This window comes from Tursiops truncatus, chromosome X (genome assembly GCF_011762595.2).
Source record: "Tursiops truncatus isolate mTurTru1 chromosome X, mTurTru1.mat.Y, whole genome shotgun sequence".
NCBI classification, from domain to species: Eukaryota; Metazoa; Chordata; class Mammalia; order Artiodactyla; family Delphinidae; genus Tursiops; species Tursiops truncatus.
This window is the reverse complement of record NC_047055.1, coordinates 116,097,915-116,118,517: the sequence shown is the minus strand read 5'-3', so window position 1 is coordinate 116,118,517 and position 20,603 is coordinate 116,097,915. Positions and strand designations below refer to the sequence as shown.

General features: G+C 41.4%; 1 pseudogene; it reads right to left on the bottom strand.

The window, feature by feature from the left end:
- Positions 1 to 18,244: 18,244 nt before the first annotated feature.
- LOC101331939 (cyclin-dependent kinase 2-associated protein 1 pseudogene) lies at positions 18,245 to 19,194 on the bottom strand (annotated as a pseudogene).
- Between the last annotated feature and the right edge of the window lie 1,409 nt (positions 19,195 to 20,603).

Here is a 20,603-nt window from a genome sequence, read left to right as displayed (position 1 = left end):
AGCAAGTTTAATGTGGAATACGTGTGGGGAAAGATGAGCTTTGGGCAAGAATGAAGGAAAGATTCAAATACTGTCCAAGGTGGATGAAAGGAACTAACTGTGTTTTATCTTCAAAGAGGCCATGTAATTGGGGTCAGCAGTTATAAGGGGTGGGCATGATATGTCTGCCAGCCTCACACATCTGTTTAGTGGCAATTTGAATCCTAATGGCGTTTAACCTGGCTCGGGCAATCCTGCCCCCCAGTTCATGCCTATTATCCTGTGTAGTTATTAAGAGCACACCCTTTTGCTTTCAAAATGTCCTAAGTTAGAAGGCAAATTATGTGGCCATGGTAGTAACTCAAGAAGCTAAAGTCAAGCCCCATCTGCATTCCTCATGGAGAAGTATGACCAAAATATGTTTGTTATTAAAATCTTTCATGTTAACATTTTACTGGTGTGGGAAGTTGTAAATCTGCTGGAAATAATAAGGTCCAGCAAACATTGCTTCTGCAGGGCTTGTGTTAAGAGAGTAAAGGAGACAGAAAAATGGATAGGATAGAGGCCTACTCTGGAAGAGTTCATGGACTGACAGAGGTGACACAGAAAGAATAATGTGTGCTTGAGACACTAAAGGTTTACATCCCTAGAACTAAAACGCTGGACCAGGAAGGGACCTGGGGATAATCTTACCACCTCACTTTACAGATGAGGATGCTGTTCGCCTGGGTTCACATAGCCTTTAGGTGTGGAAACGTGGGCTTTGCCTGGGACTGTCCTTGTTTATGCCTATTGTCCTGGAATAGCTACTAATAGCATCCCCTTTTGATCTCAAGAGTGTCCTGGTTAGTATGATAAATGATATGGTTCCTCTACTGTAGGGAGCAGGGTTTCTTGACTCTGACCAGTATTTCTCCACTGTGGCACTATTGACCTTTGGCACTGGATAACTCTTCATTGTTCGCCGGACTGTGTCCTGCTCATTGAAGGATGCTTAGTAGCATCCCACTCAAGGCCAGTAGCAGCTTCCCTCCCAGCTGTGACATTAAAACTGCCTCCAGACATTGCCAAATGTCCCCTGGGAGGCATAATCACCCTGGTTGAGAACATCTGCCCTAGACAGTGACCTCGACAGTGGTCAGGCAGACTTTACCAGGTTGTCACAAAACTCTAAAATATAACCTACCAAGGATACTTTTATTTGCTTCTTTTTTTTTTTTTTTGAACTGTTCATATGACAACCTCAAGGAAACTATTTAAAGCAAATGCTTTAATGGGAAGATATTTATTTCAAAAAGCCCTCAAACAGAATTATTGTTTTCCAGGTAAATTAATATTTTCTGTGAACAGAATATCCTCCTACGCAAAGGGTATAGAATCTGAAATGTTGGTGCACAACTGTGCAACAGGTTAAAAATCATATGGATTGCTATTTTAACCTGTTGCCCAAGTGGAAAACAGAAAGGAGAGAGGATAGTAAAATTATTTCTATAGTACTTGGAACCTACTTTTAAAGTGATATTTCTGAGTATTTTTTTAATAAACAGGAAGAGACAATGCTGCCCCAAACTGTGAAATTGGTATTCTTCTCATACACCCCACTTTCACTCCTTCTCCTGTATTCTCTCCAACTTGGAATTATTATACTAAATTTTACCGTAATGAAAAAGACTTAACCTGTTCTCAAGAATAGTTTATTGATTCAAGCAATACATACTAAGTGGCTCCATGCCAGCCTGCTCCAGTGCTGGAGATGCATTGGTGATCCCTAGTCACTGCCCTTGAGATGCTCAATGTCTAATGGGAACTCATTCATGCCCAGGTGGACTTCAATGATAACATTTAGTGCATGGTGTTTCTCAGACTTGAGTGTACATCAGTATCACCTGAAGGGGTTGTTTCTGATTCACTAGGTCTGGAGTGGGGCCCAGACAAGTTCTTCAGTGATGCTGATATTGCTGGTCTGGAGACCACACTTTGAGAACCATTGGTTTTATCTCAAGGATATTTAGGCTTCATTAGCATTCAGGAGCACCCAGGCAGGGTGGTAACCTGGCTTCTTTGGCTTCATCTTCCTCAAGTCTCCCCTCCCTGTCTTTGCCCCTTTCCTTCCTCTTTTCATTTCCCATTTCACTTCATGCACCCAGCATTGTCATGCTCCCTTGACCCTCCTCTACCAAACATTGCTCTTAAGGAAGAATTTTATATCAAACATTAGCGTGGCATTAAGGCAATGTCTTACCTTTTCTAGGGTAATTGGCATTGGGACATATCCCTGCTTAGGAAATGGGACACAGTGTGTATGTCGACTTTTTAGGACTGATTTAGGCAAATCTCCTCTATATAGGAATCCTTACTGCACTGGACCTGTTGGTGTAGTTGTTACACACACATCAAGGGGTCTCTGCTCTATGATACACATACACACAAGCACCAAACAAACAGCCACCTGTGTAGTGAGGGTGTGATTGTTAAGGCACCTTCAAGTCCTGATCTCTTATGATGATTTAAGCAAATCCAGGGTCTGGGTAAACCTTGCTGAAGTGTCAGGATTGTCCTCTCTCTTGTTTAGATGCTAATAACACTTAGAAGACCCCACCACCAGCACCATCACCACTTTATTCATACCTATCAGTTGGCAAGAGAGCAAAACATGTATCCACCCTCCTACTTACTGGGATTGTGAAAATTAATCTAAATATGGAAGTATGTGCAGAATGAAAAATTTTAAATGACATCTTGACTTAAGGACTATTATTAAAGTTAAGGCCTCTCACATTCAAAGTAATCACTAGGTATTAACAATAGGAAGAAATACTTCCTTTTTAAAATTTTGATGGTTGTTTTCTCTTCACCCCCAAATTACTGGGGTTAATCTTTGATAAGAAAGGGAAAGAACCTACGATTACTTCTAGTGTGTGAAGTTGAGGGAAATTCAACATGAACACTCAACCTACCAATGAGTTTGTAACAGATCATGTGTCTGTTCCTCTGGGTTAATGTCATGTGCAGTTAATGACTGACTAGTCTAATTGGTTCTTGATCTAGTTAACTTTTAGCTTAATGGTTGGATCTGAATCCCAATTAGAGCAGTGAGTAGAAAATAACATATGTGTAAGTGTTGTGACCAGTGAATTTGAAGAATAAGAAAGAAAGAAAAAAAGCAAATGCTTTTATCTCTAGAAAAGTGTGGCACAGGCAGAAGTTGTCTTACTCTCTCCCATTGCTCCACCTCCACTCTAAGGAGAAGCAGAGAGGAGCTTTGGTGATGAGGGGACAGGAAGGGAAGGAGGAAGACAGTTTCTACCTGGCCTAGAGATTATGTTTCAGGAAAGATATTTGTGTATTACCCTGCATTTCCCCTTCATATTTTAAAAAGTCCTACCCACCCATCCTCTTACCATGTGACCATTCTAGAAGCCAGATACATAATGATGATGCGGACTTAGAAGCCTGCTAAAGCAATACTAGGTACAGGTTCTGGACATATTATTGGTAGCCTTATCATGCTCTGAAACTGTTTGCAAAGCTACCAGATATTTAAGGGAGGATGAACTGTCCAATCAGAATGAGTTGACGTATCCTAGAACAATAATGATAATAATATCAGCTGCAGATTATAAGACTTCACTGTGTATTCCTTTTCTGATAAGTACCTTTTACCCCTTTGGTTCCTCAGAGTATTACACTGAAACATTGTGATACATGGAGAGGCTGAAAGCATAGTGAGTACGCCAATTAGGAATGCATTTGGCTGCACGTAACAAAATTCACCTTCTAAATACCAGGCAAAGTGTGAAACCCTTTTCAAATATAGTTTTTATCTTTATAGCAACCCTGCAAGATAGTTTTTTTTTTTCCTTAAGTAAGCACAGAGCAGTTAACTAACTTTCCCAAGGACCAATCTTAAAATAATAGCTTTGCCTGGTATTTTTCAAATCAGTAAAAGTTATAACATTGCTTGAGAATATCAAAACTTCTAAATCAATACAGAAAACTCAGGATTAATTTCTATGTCACCTGATGAAACGCTCAGATGGGCAAGTTCCTAAGTGGAACAGAGGCCCAGGGACAAGGTTATTGTTTAGTTAGGGGTATCCATGGGATGTGTATTGTGTAATTATTACAAGTGGGTACCTGAAGGTAAAGATTGCTTAGAGGTAGGGGTGGTTGAGTACAGGGATCACATGTCCCTTATGTGGTAGATATCGTCGATTGTCTCGACAACCCTTTCCAATAGCTTTCACCCTTGCCTTCTTTTGTTATAAAGGATATAGAGCTTGAAACCTTATTTTCTAATGAGATATAAGTGGATATCTACTTAGGGTGGCTCTGGGAAAGTTTTGCTTTCTGAACATAAGAAGAGACTGTCAGCTACCATGGTCCTCTCTCCTTTCTCCCTGCCAGGAATATAGACTCGACATATGAAGCTACACCAGCCATCTTACAACCACAAAGACAAAAGCCTGTGCACTAACAATCATGGAGCAGAAAGAGATAAAGAGCTGGGTCTTTGGTGATATCATCTGTCTCAGATTGCCTGCCTTTGAACTGCTCGTCACATGAGAAAAATGAACTCCTATTTGTTTCAGCAACCGTAAGTTGAGTTTCACGTTATTTATTGTTGAATGCATTCCCAACTGACATCCCCTCCATGGGATAAGCCTCACCTTCCCCCATAATGTTTTAATATAACAGCCTGACTAACCAAAGGAAAAAAGTATTGTACCTGTCAAAAAAATGATAGAAAGTGAAGCCTTGTAATACATGTAATCAGCTTTGTAAATTGTGAAGCATAAGTCATGTTGCAAATTGTGAAACATAAGTTTCTATTTGTCTACGGCAGTATAAGAATGGTAACTGTATAGAAACAGACAAAAAGAAGAAATCAACCTGTAGATTAGACTGTTGTTCATGATATATTCATTCCTTCCCACCCTACTTCCCCAAAACTCCATGGGAGAAGTGTATTTCCCTTCCACATTGATGTTAGACTTGGCCATGTGACTTGCTATGGTCAATGGGTTGTGGGCAGAAGTGACCGCCATAGTCTAGGCCTTAAAGAGGTATCAGGTGTTTCTGCTCTACACTCTTACCTTTCTGTCATCACCATGAGAAGAGCATACCTCGAGTAAGGTGCTGGTCTAACGAGGATGAGAGATGTATGGAGCAGAGATGAACTGAACCCATAGCCTAGAGCCAAGCCCAGCCAATATCTAACTGACCCCAGGATGCATGAGTAAGAAGTAAATATTTGTTACTGTACATCACTGGGTTTTTGAGGGGCGTTGTTATGCAGTGTTAGTGTGACAATAGCTAACTAATACACAACCCAGATAGCATAATCTCACAAAATAAACTATAGTTATTTTAATTTTTGAAACAAATATTAGTGTTTTAATGACCTATAATGACATTCTAAGTGAAACCCAATTTATTAACAAATAAAAAGCCAACATTTACAAAGACATATTTTTATGCAATAAATTAAGTATTTATTTGCTTAATCCCATTACTTCAGGAATTAGGCATCTCCCTAAATTTAGCCAGTTAAAGTAGGCGTTCTGTTTTTTCCTCACCAAAACTTTAGCTTTATTCTTTCGGTCTGCTTCTGTCCTTCTTCTGTTAGTTATGCTGTGATCAATAATACCTACTCTTTAAATTTTTGTTTAACTAGATCAAAGAAAACCTCTCTTATAAAACAAACGGAAACAAACTATTGAACAGAGCAATGTTTTCTTTGCTTGAAAGTAATATTTGTTCTAAATTCTATTAGTTATCTATTACTGTGTAACAAATTACCCTAAAACTTAGAGGCTTAAAACAACAGTAAACAGTAAGCAATCTCAATGCATTAGGGATTCAGGAGTGGTTTGCTGGGTGATTCTGGCTCAGGGTCTCTCATGTGGTTGCAGTCAAGATGTCATCCAGGAATGTACTTCCAGGAATGGCTTCACAGGGGCTGGAGGATCCACTTCCAAGGTGGCTTACTCAAGGCTCTTTCCATGTGGACCTTGCCCATTGGGTTGCTGAGTGTTCTCATGACACGGCAACTAGTTTTCCCAGAGCAAGAAATCTCGAAAAGCAATGTCTCTTATGACCTAATTTGAAAAATCACACTCTCTCAGTTCCACAATATCCTATTGGTTACACAAGTCAGATCTGTTAAGTGTGGGAGAGGACTACACAAGGGTGTGAATACCAGGAAGCAGGATCGTGGGGAGCCCTCTTACAGGCTGGCTACCACAATTTCTAATATACTTTTTTTTTTTTTTTTTTTGCGGTATGCGGGCCTCTCACTGTTGTGGCCTCTCCTGTTGCGGAGCACAGGCTCCGGATGCGCAGGCTCAGCGGCCACGGCTCACGGGCCCAGCCGCTCCGTGGCATGTGGGATCCTCCCAGACCGGGGCACGAACCGGTGTCCCCTGCATCGGCAGGCAGACTCTCAACCACTGTGCCACCAGGGAAGCCCCATTTTCTTTTTTAAAAAATAAATTTATTTATTTTATTTGTTTATTTTTGGCTGCGTTGGGTCTTTGTCGCTATGTGTGGGCTTTCTCAAGTCACGGTGAGCGGGGGCTACTCTTTGTTGCGGTGCACGGGCTTCTCATTGCAGCGGCTTCTCTTGTTGTGGAGTACGGGCTGTAGGCACGCAGCCTCAGTAGTTGTGGCGCACAGGCTTAGTTGCTCCGCGGCATATGGGATCTTCCCGGACCATGGCTCAAACCCGTGTCCCCTGCATTGGCAGGCGGATTCTTAACCACTGCGCCACCAGGGAAGCCCTCTAGTATACATTTTCAATGCAGTCTCTCTCAGACTCTTCCAAGCATCTTCTCAAAATGGATTTACAGTTTAAACTCGTGGTTCTCAACCCCCCTTCCTGGGGACATTCAGCAATGTCCGGAGACATTTTTGGTCTCCTGGCATCTAGTGAGTAGAAGCCAGGGGTGCTGCTAAACATCCTATGAATGCAAAGGACATTCTCCCCCCAACAATTATTCAGCACAAAATGTCAATGGTGGTAAGGCAAAGAAACGCGGCATTTAAACTATTTAAACTATTACAGTCTGTTAAAATTTTAAACACTTTCCCCTTACAAATCCTTCAATGTATCATATAAACACTGCTTTTCGTTTTCAGTCAGGTATAATCAGATTAAGCAAAATTGAGTTATTATAGGTGCACAACCAAAAGGGAGTGAGCAGGAGAAATGAATTTGGCCAAGAAACACACACACACACACCCCTCCCCAGAAGAGCTGGAGTCGAGGGAGAGCTTTCCCTATTGTGTGATATACTTGCTGAATTTGCACAAAACAACACCAAATAATTGCTATTTCACTTGAGAACTCCCTGCCAACAGCTAGAAACAGCCCTAGCTGGGTGACACTGTGAATCCTGAGATAGTCAACTGGGGATTTTAAAGACAAGCAGAAGAAGAATAAGAAAGTGAATTCAGTAGTTTTATTGACAACTTAGAGCTTATAGAGCTTTTTCTATAACTCTTGACAAGTCTTCTTTGCATCCAAGGTTTGTTTGAGTGCTTAAAAGGGGCTAAGATAATACATTCACAACACAGTAGCTTTTTCTGTCAGAGACTGATCTCCTCCTTCCTTAGAAGCTGAGGAGGAGTGATTATTAAGCAGACTGCCAGATTTGGGACAGCCTCAGGACTGTTTGCAACAATTAGGGAGATAAAGAAGATCAGCCTGAGCTCTAATCTTCCTTGAACAAACCATGAAGAACTGAACTGGCTTCTGGGCAATGTTCAGAGCCACTGGGACAATGGGAAAAAGTCACATTACACCAGATCCCCTAAGTGTCTCTAAGCTAGCACATGGGTAATGGTTCTTTAAAAAAGGAAAAACGTTAATGTATCTTTGCATTGTAAGTTCTACTACTTGATGAATATATGTGCCTATATTCTTAAACTTACATGATTTCATAAATAACTATAACATATACAATACATATATTCCCTCTCTCTCTCTCTCTCTATATATATATGTATGTATATATATATATATATATATATATATATATATATATATAAAATGATTTTTTTCTTTTCCACATGGGAAGCCATGTGAAGCATTGGGAGGGGAGGAATAAAGTAATTCTTAGAGATTGGGGAATGTACAATGAGAAGAAATTATTATCTCATTCCCCAGTTTGGCATCAGCAGGGGTGGGGATGGGGGTGGAGAGGGAGAGAGAAAGAGGTGGAGGGGGAGAGAGAGGTGTTACCTTATAAGGAAACAGGATCATTGAAGATGTGATTGAGCTAAGGATCTTGACAGTATCACTGGGCTGAAATCAAGGTGTCAGCAGGGTGAGACTCTAGGGATGGTCCATTCCTCGTCTCTTACAGCTTCTGGTGGCTGCTGGCTTCCCTGGTTTGTGGCTGTATCACTGCTATCTAGGCTTCTGTGGTCACATTACCTTCTCTTCTTTCATCTGTCAAATCTCCCTCTACCTCCCTGTGCATATGATTGCATTTAGTGTCCACCCTGACAATCCTGGATAATCTCTTCATCTCAAGATCCTTATTTTAATCACATCTGCAAAGATCTTGTTTCCATATAAGGTAATATTTACAAGGTTCCAGAGATTAGGACCTGATATATTTGGGGAGGTGGTATTTTTCAGCCTACCACACCCAGTATCTTGTTCCACCCCTATTCCTTCCAAGGTTCAGCCCTACACCCTATTTATACACACACACACACACACACAGACACACACACACACACACACCCCTACCTCTTTCTCTCTCCATCTCTTCTCCTTTTCTTTCTTGATAGAGCTGAATGAACCAAATCGTTAGCCTTCATTAGCCTGGCGGGCTCAGCTCTGTGTATGCACTCCAGCTGTAGTGGCAGTGCTGGTGGTGGAGTAGGTTTTTGTATATTCTTCTAATGCAGCAAAGAAAAGGAAGAAAAACAAAGGAGAAAATTAACTTTCCATACTGAAAAAAAGTTAAATAGTGTTATTTTGCTATGTGAAGAAATTACATGGTATAGTCGAGAAGTTGTTATAAAAAAACGAGTACAGAGATATCTTACCAGGGAAGAGGCTAATGATCGTTGGTCCCCAAAGGTAAGCCTTGATTCAACCCTTTTGGCTAGAATTCCATAAGCCAAAATATAAATGCTTCGCAGGAGTCTAGAAGATGCTGACCCTTCTTCCCCTCACATCTGTCTGTCCAGGAGACATACTTATTTTTAGTCAGTAAAGAAACAAGGAGTTCTTTCTGAAACTTTTACTTTGAAAGTCAGAAATTAAATGTATACTATTTATCTGAGGATCAATTCTGCACTTTTCATGTCGCTCTTTAGCTATGGTTGAAAGACTTTCTGTTGTTCAGTGAGTGTTATTAAATATAGAACTGACATATCTAGCCACAGGAGCAGCACTTCTGAAATCAGTGTGCTTTAGAAGTACAAGAAATGATAAAGAAAAATATTCAGCTACATAGAAATGAAGAGGAGTTCATTTTAGAAATAAAAATGTTAAAGCTAGAAGAGATCTGAAGTTATTTAGTAAACTTACTCCATTTACTGATGAGGAAACTGAACTGAGGCCCAGAAAGATAACAAGATGTGTCAGTCAGCTATTGCTGCATAACAAACAACTGCAGACTCTTAGAAGCTTAGAACAAGCATATATTTAGCATGCACCTCTGGGCATTTGCTGATTTGGAGTTTGGCTGATCTAGATTTTTGTGCCTAGGGTAGTTTTGTTTCACATTTTAGGTCCTTGGGTTTGCTCCAGGTGACTCTCACCTTCCTTGTACCAGTGGGCTAACTGGCGTAGGTTTTTCTCCTGGTAATGGTGAAGGCACAAGAGAGCAAGTGGATGTGCACAAGGCATTTTAAGGTCTAGATTTGGAACTGAAACACTGTTATTTCTACCCAAATGTCATTGGCCAAAGTAAGTTACATGGCCAAGCTCAAAGTTAAAGGGCAGGGAAATACTCTCTGCCCACAATGAGGCCCTGCCAAGGGTATGGATTTAGGATGGGATGAAGAATTAGGGCCAGTCATTTAATCATCCATACAAAATTTGCCTAAGGTCAAAAAGCTACATAATGCCTCAATTAGGAGACTAGAATTCTACCACACTGCACAAGTGGTTACATTTATTTGATCTAGATTTTTCTCTTTTCCATCCACATAATTAAAAGCCATTCATAGATTTCTATAATTATTATCCACAGAGGCATATGACACATTGATACATGTTAAACGTGGTACTGTTTTCATTCAGTGTCAACCCAAGTTTCTCCAGCCCATGGGTACTAAACTGCTCATATTAAAAAGAAAAGTCCAGATTTCACTGGCTTTGCAAAATCCCTTTCTGGCGGCTCATGAGAGACCTTCTCATCTTCTTCCCCTTGAACACCTCAAGAATATCTGCTACTGGTGCTGTTCACTGCTACACCAGCCCCTCTGGGAGAGCGCTGATGTCCCAGGTGCCCCAGAACTGGGAACCCTTGAGTTGCCCAAGTGACGTTGTGTTCCCTTCTGTTTTATGGCTGAATAATATTTCATTATATATATATATATGTGTGTGTGTGTTTGTGTGTGTGTGTGTGTGTGTGTAAAACATTTTCTTCATCCATTCATCCATCAAAGGACATTAATATTGTTTCCATGGCTTGACTCTTGTGAATAATGCTGCAATGAACATGGGAGCACAGCTGTCTCTTCGAGATACTGATTTCCTTTCCTTTGGATATACCCAGGAGTGGGGTCAGCAGGATGTTTTAAATTTTTGAGAGAAACCCGGGGCTATGCAAGCTAATTGCTTGATGTAGTTCACAGTGTCAACATTAGATCTGGTGACATTACTTTTGATAGCATGATGTCTTTGTGAAAGTGGGAGTTCAGCAGTTGCTGTGGTAAAAAGAAAATACCAAGTGAAAATCAGTGTAGAACAGAAAATGAGGGTGGTGGTGGCCAATCTTACTGCAAGGTTTGAGAAACTGTACAGTGTCCAACAGGTACACCCATCCCATTGGGAAGTAATTGTGGTCATTCAAGAATGAAATTCTATAATATATGTTTTTTATTTCCATGCATTATTTTTTTTCAGATAGCTACTTAGTTGTTAGGATACAAATATTCAATAAGTCATTTGGACTTAACTACTTAATAAATGGAGTTGTTAGGTGTTCCTTTTGGCCCAGGGGTCCCATGAAAAAATTACAGAGACACAGAGTGTTGTAAACTGAGAAAGTTTTGGAACCTTGGGTTTATTATATTTTGTCTATTAAATAGCTAATTGAAAATTGAAATTGATTAAAAATATTTGGCACATAGAACTTTGTATCAGCCTACTACTTAAAAATCTCAGTGTCTTTGCATGCCTACCAAAGAAAACACCAAATTTCCCAGACCATTATTGCAGACCTTTCATGATCTTCCCCCCAACATACCTTTTATTTTATTATTATTTTTTAAACATTTTATTTTTTTTTAATGAAAAATTTTATTTATTTTATTTATTTACTTTTGGCTGCATTGGGTCTTCATTGCTGTGCGCCGGCTCTCTCTACTTGCGGCGAGTGGGGGCTACTCTTCGTTGTGGTGCGCGTACTGCTCATTGAGGTGGCTTCTCTTGTTGTGGAGCACGGGCTCTAGGCGCACAGACTTCGATAGTTATGGCACGCAGGTTCAGTAGTTGTGGCTCACGGGCTCTAGAGTGCAGAATCAGTAGTTGTGGTGCACGGGCTTAGTTGCTCCGCGGCATGTGGGATCTTCCTGGACCAGGGCTCGAACCCGTGTCCCTTGCATTGGCAGGTGGATTCTTAACCACTGCACCACCAGGGAAGTCCCCCCAACGTACCTTTTAGGTTTAACCTTCTATCACCATCATCTGGCTAAAAATATTCACCATTCTCAGAGCTCCGATTTGCCCTCTCTACCAACCTCTTTCCCAAAAATGTACTCTCTCTTCTGTTTATGGTATCGTACCAATTCTTTAAGAATCTTCAAAGTCCAAAGTAAATTCTGTCTCTTTCATTGAAGAAGTTTGTCTTTCTCTTCTGTCAGATGTGAGTTCTCATGCTTTGGAAATCTGTAGACATACAACTCCCGGGAGCATTTATCTCATATTTTCTCTTATTTTCTTTTCTCCCCTATTAAATGGAAGGTTCTCATATGGCAAGGACCATTTCTTATATGTGTCTATATGCACTGCAGTGTTACTCCCTTGAGTGGATTAGTGGAATGGATGGGTGAATAGAAGGATGGATGCATGGGTACATGAATGGCTGGATAATAAATTAATGGATGGTTAGAAAGATGGATGCATGGATGGAGGATGGATGAATAATAGATGGATGGGTAGATGAAGTAGTACATGGATGAGTGAGTAGATGTGTGAATAAATGTTACAGCAGTTTAAAAACCCATTTTTCCTAATATTTTAGTCCCTTATAGTCATAAATTACCCAGGGGTTACATTCAATTAACAATCCTTTTGCCATTCCATGCCTTATTAGAACTATAACATCCCTTTTCATCATATCATAAATTAGAACAAAATTTCTCCTATTCACCAATAAGATTTACTTTTTACAGTCAAATGTACACATCAGCTTCCTTATCAAATCATTTGATTTGTGTGTCCAAAAACAACTATAGTGATTATGATGTATTTTTATTATATATATTTATATTACATAATCACATAAAGGCAGTGTGCTTATGGGTAAAAATCAAGTCTTCCCATAAAAGATAGGAATTAGTTAATTGTATACAATGTGGTTCAGAGGACTATACTAGAGCTGACTGTGAATATCAAGCACAAAGTTAGTCAGTGATATCGCAAAAGGGAACCAGTGTTTATTGAGCATTGCTATGTGTCATTTAATGCTCACAACTACCTTGTGGGTTAGAGATTATTATTCCTATTTTATAAATGATAAAATAGAAATACATGGAGGTTGCGAATCTTGCCCAAGGTCACATGTCTCATACGTGGGGGAGGTTGTATTGAGAGTTGCACTATTACTACCAATTTAACGTGTCTCCGACCCATGCTCTTTGCTCCTCATCTCAGTGGGATGCGTACATGGGCGCCCAGCAATAAGAACTAAGAAGAAATCACGTTGTTCTTATACCAAAACTGTAAACAGAGAAAAAGTGGCATAGGTTTGTCCTCCACTCCCCAGTCTGCAGACCCTTATAACAGCAATTCCAGTTTTCTACTTCATATTTCAGGGAATCAAGGAGTAGAAAGGAGAAGAGACTGAGGAGAGAGGAAAATAAAGGGAATAAAAGACAAGAGGGCCCTGGGAAATCTGCAGAATTAACTTTATCAGCAGCAGAAGCAGAGAGTCTTTCCCTCTCTTTCTCCCACCAGGCCTCTTAAGTATTAATCAGATTTAATTGCAAGTTGTTCACTTCTTAAGAAGAGATGTCTAGGAAAAGACAAGAACAGGGCCTGCTATTTCATAGCATAGTCCTTCAATATCTGGAGCTTGAGTCCTAGCCCCATTCCTTTCCAGATATGTGACTTTAACGTCTCTGTGCCTCTGACTTCTCATCTGTAAAATGGGTACAATACTATTACCTACCTCATTGTGTGGTTGTAAGGGTGAAATAGGTAATTCAGATGTAGTTCTGGTAATGAGTAGTATTCAATAGATGTCAACAGTGATGATGTATGGTAGTGGTGGTAGTGGTGATGATGCTGTGGGACAGTTCTGCCTGGGGAACTCCAGGAAGTTCTTATAGGAGTGACATTCTGGAGGAGAGAATGAAGGGGATTTAGGGCATTTCAAGCAGCATGTTTGAAAAATTATAGGGCAGCAAAAGAGCCTACCTAGAGAAGAACAAGCACTTCTGTGGGATAAATTCATTACATTCTTAATTGTATAGGAATTTCTTAAGGGGGAATGTTACATTAAGGATCACCTTCATGGAAGAGACTGTTGAAAGCACAATGTTGTATCTTAGCACTGAGAGATCTTACATGTAATAAAGACAAGAGAGAGGAGCAAAGGCAGTATTCAGAACACTGACTCCTAAATTTGATTGTTTTCTGTCACTTACAATGTTGGAAGTATCAAAGAAGTCGACTTGGTTCCTGTTCCCAGTGGGTCCTCCCCATAAAGCAGGCAATGAAACAGCATTAGGTGAGGAAGAGATGTGCTGGGGAGGTAACACCTGTGAAAGATACAAGGGGAAGGAAAGATACAAGGGGAGAGCCTCAGACCAGGATGCAGCTCCAAAAAAGTCTTCACCAACCCAGTGGGAAGCTCTGGGACAAAGATTGCCCATTAAAAGAGTCCCTCACTGGGCAGAAATGACCAGGTCTTAGTGTTCCCGCCATGCTGGGGTCTTTGGCTGGGGGCTGCTGAGAAGAGCATGGCCTCAGCTCAAAAGTTAAGGTGGATCTTGAAGCCATTTATCAACTGGAATTTCTTAGCTAACTGTATTCCTTGTATCTGAACAAGGAAGATCTGAGAAACGCATCTCTGTATATGCATTGTTCCTCTGATGAGGTGTCTCCTAAGAGAGCACCGTGGATGGGAGGTGGAAGAAGAGAAGTCAGTAAGCTCCCAGAAGACCTAGTTTCTGACCCCCCCTCAACATTAGTTTACTGTGACAGTCTGTTAATTTTGGGGGGGGGTCTCAATTTTCTCAGCTAGGAAGGTGTGGGGATTCTGGTTGAAATCTAGAATATATTTGATTCTAGATAGCAAGAATTCTTATTCAGAAATCCCATGGAATGAGAATGGTATTAAGAACATGGATTGCCTGAATTTGAAAGCTGGCTTTAGCCGTGACTAATTGTGTAATCTTGGGTGAATTATAAAATCTCTCTGGACCTTGGTTTCCTCATCTTTAAAATGGGACTAATCCTAGTACCTACCTAATAGGGTTGAAAATCCAAAGAGAAGAGAGTGTTTAGAATAGTGCCTGGCACATGGTGAATGAATCCTCAGCAAATACTAGTTGTAACTCCCATTCCCTGCCTATACATGTTCTTGAAAGGACCCGACCTTAGAGTGAGAACTTAAGGGGCCAATGGGTCCAGGTTAGGCCCAGCAGCAGCTAAGTCTAAGGAAAAACTTTAGCCCTGCTTTTGTATCTCCTTGATTCTGAGAAAGGGCAAAAAGTGCTTTTCTTCCAGAGCACAGTTTGTGATGCTTCTGGATTGCCTAGTAACAAAAGCTTCTCCTCACTCTTTTTCTGGTCTGATTGTTTTCAACTCAACAATTTTTTTTTAATTGAAGATTTTAAAAAATTATTAACTGAATTCTGCTCCCCTGACCATTTGAAGTCACTGCATCTCAAACAAAATACTTCAGAAGCCCGTAAACATCATCGTTTGGTCTAACCTGCTCAAAGTTACTAACTGTCTATTCTTTTATTTTTTGGATGCTTGGCAACCGGGCTGTCTTTGCTGTAGACATAATGAGACATCCCTCTTAAGTCAGCTTTGCAGCCGGGAGGTTGGTGGTGGCAGGGGAGGTCGGGTCAATCTCTTCTCAAAGGCAGGGTTCCCACACTTTCAGACCTTTGATTAAAGCAAGAGAATGTGCTTGGGGAATTGATTCCAATAGTACAAAACCCAAAGAGCAAGACTCTTGTCAATCATAGTCATCAAAAAGAGAGGTTACACATGAGGGAAGAGGAGTGCACGTTGTTAAATGACTGCAGTGAGGTCTTTCTCATCCCAGCAGTGCAGTTGAAGCTGTTCGTTTTGAAAGGTGGTGTCCTTACTGTTGGCAAAGCGATGCAGAAGTGGAATTAGGACTATTAGAGGGGTAGGATATGTGAGAGTGGAATGGAAAACGACGCATCAAGCCTTGTTCTGAGCCCATGAGTAGCCTCTTTGCCAGGAGATCAGAAACGGAGGCGTGTTCACTGTGGTTAAGAGTCACTCTGAAGCCACTGTTTTCAGCAAAATGATGCATAATTTGCTCATGTTTCCATGAGGATGTTTCATCTTGTTTACTGAAAGAAGAAGCACAGTTGAGGTCCTATCACCATTAGAAACCAGTGAGTTTCTTCTTCTCTCTATTCTACATCTTAAATTACTTTGATATTAAAGAAATGTGACTGTAGACATCCCAAAAAAACAGAAAAACAAAAATCACAGGACACCATTGCCGAGGAAGAAATAGAAACCACAGCTGCTGGACTCTCTGTGGTTTTCTTCCACTAGTTTTTCAGCTCCCTAATTTTCCCTAATTTCTACTTCCTTGTGTTTCAGTGTTTCCCCTCTTTCCTACTTGTCTGTTTCACCTCCCAGGAGAACTATGAGGCATGACTGTCTCTCTGCTGCTACCCTTTGTCCCCTGAGAGGCATGTGGTCTAGTGGTTAAGCACCCAGTTACCAGAACACACTTATTAACTGTGTAAATTTAGGCCAGTTGCTTCCCCTCCCTATACCTCATTTCCTCATCTGTATAAGGGATGTTAATAGTCCTGTATATAGGGTGGCTGTAAGGACTCCATGAAGGAACATGTATATAATATCTGGAATCAATGTTAGTTCTTTCTATTATTTTATCCTTTGTCCTCTCCCCTTCCCATAGATCCTGTACTATTCATTATCTGGCAATTTACAAGAAAAGGATGAGAAAACTTGCTAAGAGAAATAGAAAGGTAAATGCTGGTAGTAGATTTCAAGCAGGGGGAAAATGGAGTGTTTAGTTGTTGTTGAAGTATAAGAAGGCCCTTTCTAGAATTTTAGCATAAGGGTCCAAAACAATCATTTGAGCCTATACAACTCATACGGGAAAATAGGGATATAGGCAAAGCCACTTCTAGTTTTTTGGACTCCTTGATAAAGAGCCTGGGTTAGGACACCTAGTCTTGAAAAGGAATTTGGTCTAAAAATTGGTCTCACATTTTTGAGTTCTGTAGGACACAAGCAGAATTTAAAATGCACTAATGTGGCCATGGAGAGGAACGAGAAAGGATGTGTGAGAGAGAGAGGGACGGGGTAGTAAAAAAAATGTAAATCAGTCTATTTCCCCACTGCATCTAAGAGGCATTTTCCTAAGCTGACAATCCAACAGCCACTCTGAAATCAGTCCCATCCCAAATCATGTGTGCTCCATGCCACTTCAATCTTGGGTCTCCAGATTGATGTGGAATAGAGGAAATGCATATCTGAATCGCCAGAGTGATGCTGCAAACCTTCTAGGAAGCTCCACTCTATGCCAAGTTCTCAAAGATACATGTGTAGTTACTTGTTTGGCATTATTTATCATGTTAATAATAAATTACCTTTTTGATACTATTTAATTTAGTGGAGAATTTAAAACATATACAAAATAGATGCATTACATGAATCCCCACATTCCCTCACCTTTCTTCAACAATTACCTACTTGGCCAATCCTGTTTCATTTTTGCCCCTACTCACTTCTCCACTTTCCATGGTTTGGAAATCCTGGCTGTCACATCATTTCACCCATAACTATTTCAGTAAGTTTCTCTGAAACAAGGTTGGCAAACTCTGGCCCATGGATCAACCTCCTGTTTTACAAATAAAGTTTATTGGGTCACAGCCACGCCCATTCCTTAACCTATTTTCTATTGGCTGCTTTCCCAGAGACCCTATAGTCCACAAAGCCTAAAATATTTACTATTTGGCCTTTTAGAAAAAGTTGGCTGCCCCTGCTCTAAAAGATAAGGACTTTTAAAAACATAATTACAGGGGCTTCCCTGGTGGCGCAGTGGTTGAGAGTCCGCCTGCCGATGCAGGGGACACGGGTTCGTGCCCCGGTCCGGGAAGATCCCACATGCCGCGGAGCGGCTGGGCCCGTGAGCCATGGCCGCTGAGCCTGCGCGTCCGGAGCCTGTGCTCCGCAACGGGAGAGGCCACAACAGTGAGAGGCCCGCGCACCGCAAACAAAACAAAACAAAACAAAAAGTGGGAAATGGTCACAGAAAGTCCAATCGGACTTCAGAAAGTATAAGAAAATTAGTTTCCATTTTCACATGACCTAAAACTCTCTATACAATTAAAGGTCATCACCAAAACAGTGTCCAGGTTCTTTAAACAGAAAGCTTGCTTATGTTTATAAACTTGCTTTTTTTTTTTAATGAAAATAAGCTTTATTACATCGAGTAATAAATACAAAGATGCAAACAGTTCCATTTTCTTCCAGATCTTTGGATCAACTTACAGGAAAGGCAGAACTGAAATCTACATACAGTCTCGGGAAAAATTTCGGGGATCCTTTTTGGGTTTGTTTGGGAGGTTGCTCTTTCTTCTGTATGTATAACTTGTGTATTTTAAAAATCGACTTCAGAGCACTAATAGTCATGCAAATGCTTAAGCAAAAAAGAATTTACGATAAGCAGAATCTATAGTGTATGGGAAACGAGGGGACCAGCTACTAGTTAAGTGTGCTGTCAAGTCCGCACTACAAAAAAAACCCTTCAAGTTGTATCAGCTTATGAAAAGGATCAAAGAACAATTCGGGTAACATAAATGTATTCAAAAGAGGAGAGCGAGACACTGGTATCTTGGAGGCAAACTAGTTTGCTGTAAGATAGGTAATTTTTACGTGCATCTTTTGAATCAATGCTTTAAAAAACAACAACAAACACCTGGGTAGTTCCTAACTATTTAAAATGTGACTCCCAATCAACTGCAAAATCTTTCCTCAATCTTACAGACTGTAGATTCGGAGCCTAGTGAACCATGGGAGGGGCAGGGGGAGGAGAAACCAAACTGTTACCATTTTGAAAACAAAAGTTTCGTCTGAACAGGGGAGATGAACTGTAACTTCTCTCCGAAGATGGAAAACCGTCCAGGCTCACAAGGCAGCTAGGACCTGGCATTCCGTTCCTTTTCAGCCAAGCACTCCCGCACCAATCCTCGAGCGTGGATGATGCCTCGTTTTAGTCTCTCCATCGCGCTCTTGCTGCCCGCGTAGGTGGGTCTGATCTCTTTCCCCAGCTCTTCGATGATGGCCAACAGCTCAGCGTATTTGCTCTGGGGCACCTGGCTGTTCCCAGTTCCCTGGGTGTAGCCTAGAGATGGCGGCCCGTAGTCAGCAGCTGGCGGTCCTGTGAAGACGTCACCATACTGGTGGAGGGCGGGTGGACACTCCCAGCGGCGTTGAGGGAGGTGGCGGGCATGTGCGCGGTAAAGTTCGGTTTGTAAGACATTCCCCCGAGCGGCGGGGCGCACCGGGGCGCAGCGGGGCCCAGCCCGGGAGGGTGGCGGCGAAGGCGGCGAGGCCGGGCGACAGCGAGGCGGCCCGCGCGTCTGTGCATGCGTCCATGCGCGCGCCAAGCTCCTGCACACTTTTTGTTGTTAACGGCTCGGGCTGCACCGGCAAATATGGCCGTCCCTCACCCTGACACCCGCTGCAGTATATCACCCATACATCGGGTGGGCGCAAGGGCGGCCGCAAACTTTGAGCCTAAACTTGCTTTCTTTAAACAAATTGCAAATGTTGTCCTAGTTAGGCAATTATTTCCTTGAGGGTATGGACCATTGCTTGTTAATTTTTGTATTTCCAGGGTCTAGAACTGGGTCTGGTAGGGAATGACACTTAATATAAGTAATTTTGAATGGTTACATAATGTCAACATCATTACTTTGGGTATGAATACAGTCATATTTCTGGTAATTAAAAGGAATCTGTGCCCCCTAAACAATAACTTTACAGTGGAGAATCCTGGCCTACACAGCCTTAACAAAGTGTTGAAGATTAACATGGCCACTGATAAATCATATGGGTATCATGTACTCTGTGTTGGCTGAGCAATAGCCCCCAGTGATATCCAGGTCCTGTTCCCTGGAACCTGTGACTATTTTATATGGCAAACCTTATGTGGTGGGACTTCCCTGGTGGCGCAGTGGTTAAGAATCTGCTTGCCAATGCAGGGGATACGGGTTCAATCCCTGGTCTGGGAAGATCCCAAGTACTGCGGAGCAACTAAGCCCACGAGCCACAACTACTGAGCCCATGTGCCAACTACTGAAGCCCGTGCACCTAAAGCCCATGCTCCGCAACAAGAGAAGCCACCGCAGTTAGAAGCCCGCGTACCACAACAAAGAGTAGCCCCCGCTCTCTGCAACTAGAGAAAGCCTTCATGCAGCAACAAAGACCCAAGGCAGCCAAAAATAAATAAATTTATTTTAAAATAATAAAATTACTTTTAAAAACAAACAAACAAAAAACCTTATGTGGCAAAGTGCACTTTGCAGATGCAGTCAAGATGGGGAGATTATTCTAGGCTATCTGGGTGGGCTCAGTGTAATCACAAGAGTCCTTATAAGAGGGAGGCAAAGGAAGATTTGCCTATGGAGGAAGAGAAGGCAATGTGATGACATAAGCAGAGACTGGAGTGATGTGGCCACCAGCCAAGGAATGATGGAGGCCTCTAGAGCCTTCAGAAGGAACCAGGCCTGCCAGCAGCTTGATTTTAGCCTGTAAAACTTATTTCAGACTTTCATCCTTCAGATTGTAAAAGAATAAATTTCTGTTTTAAGCCACTAAATTCATAGTAATTTATTATAGTAGCAACTAATACATACTCCCTGATATGATGTGATGAGAAGAGCACCTCACCTCTATGGTTTTTCTACCCCAAATTCACATCTCCAGTCTCACAATGAAAAATATCAGACAAACC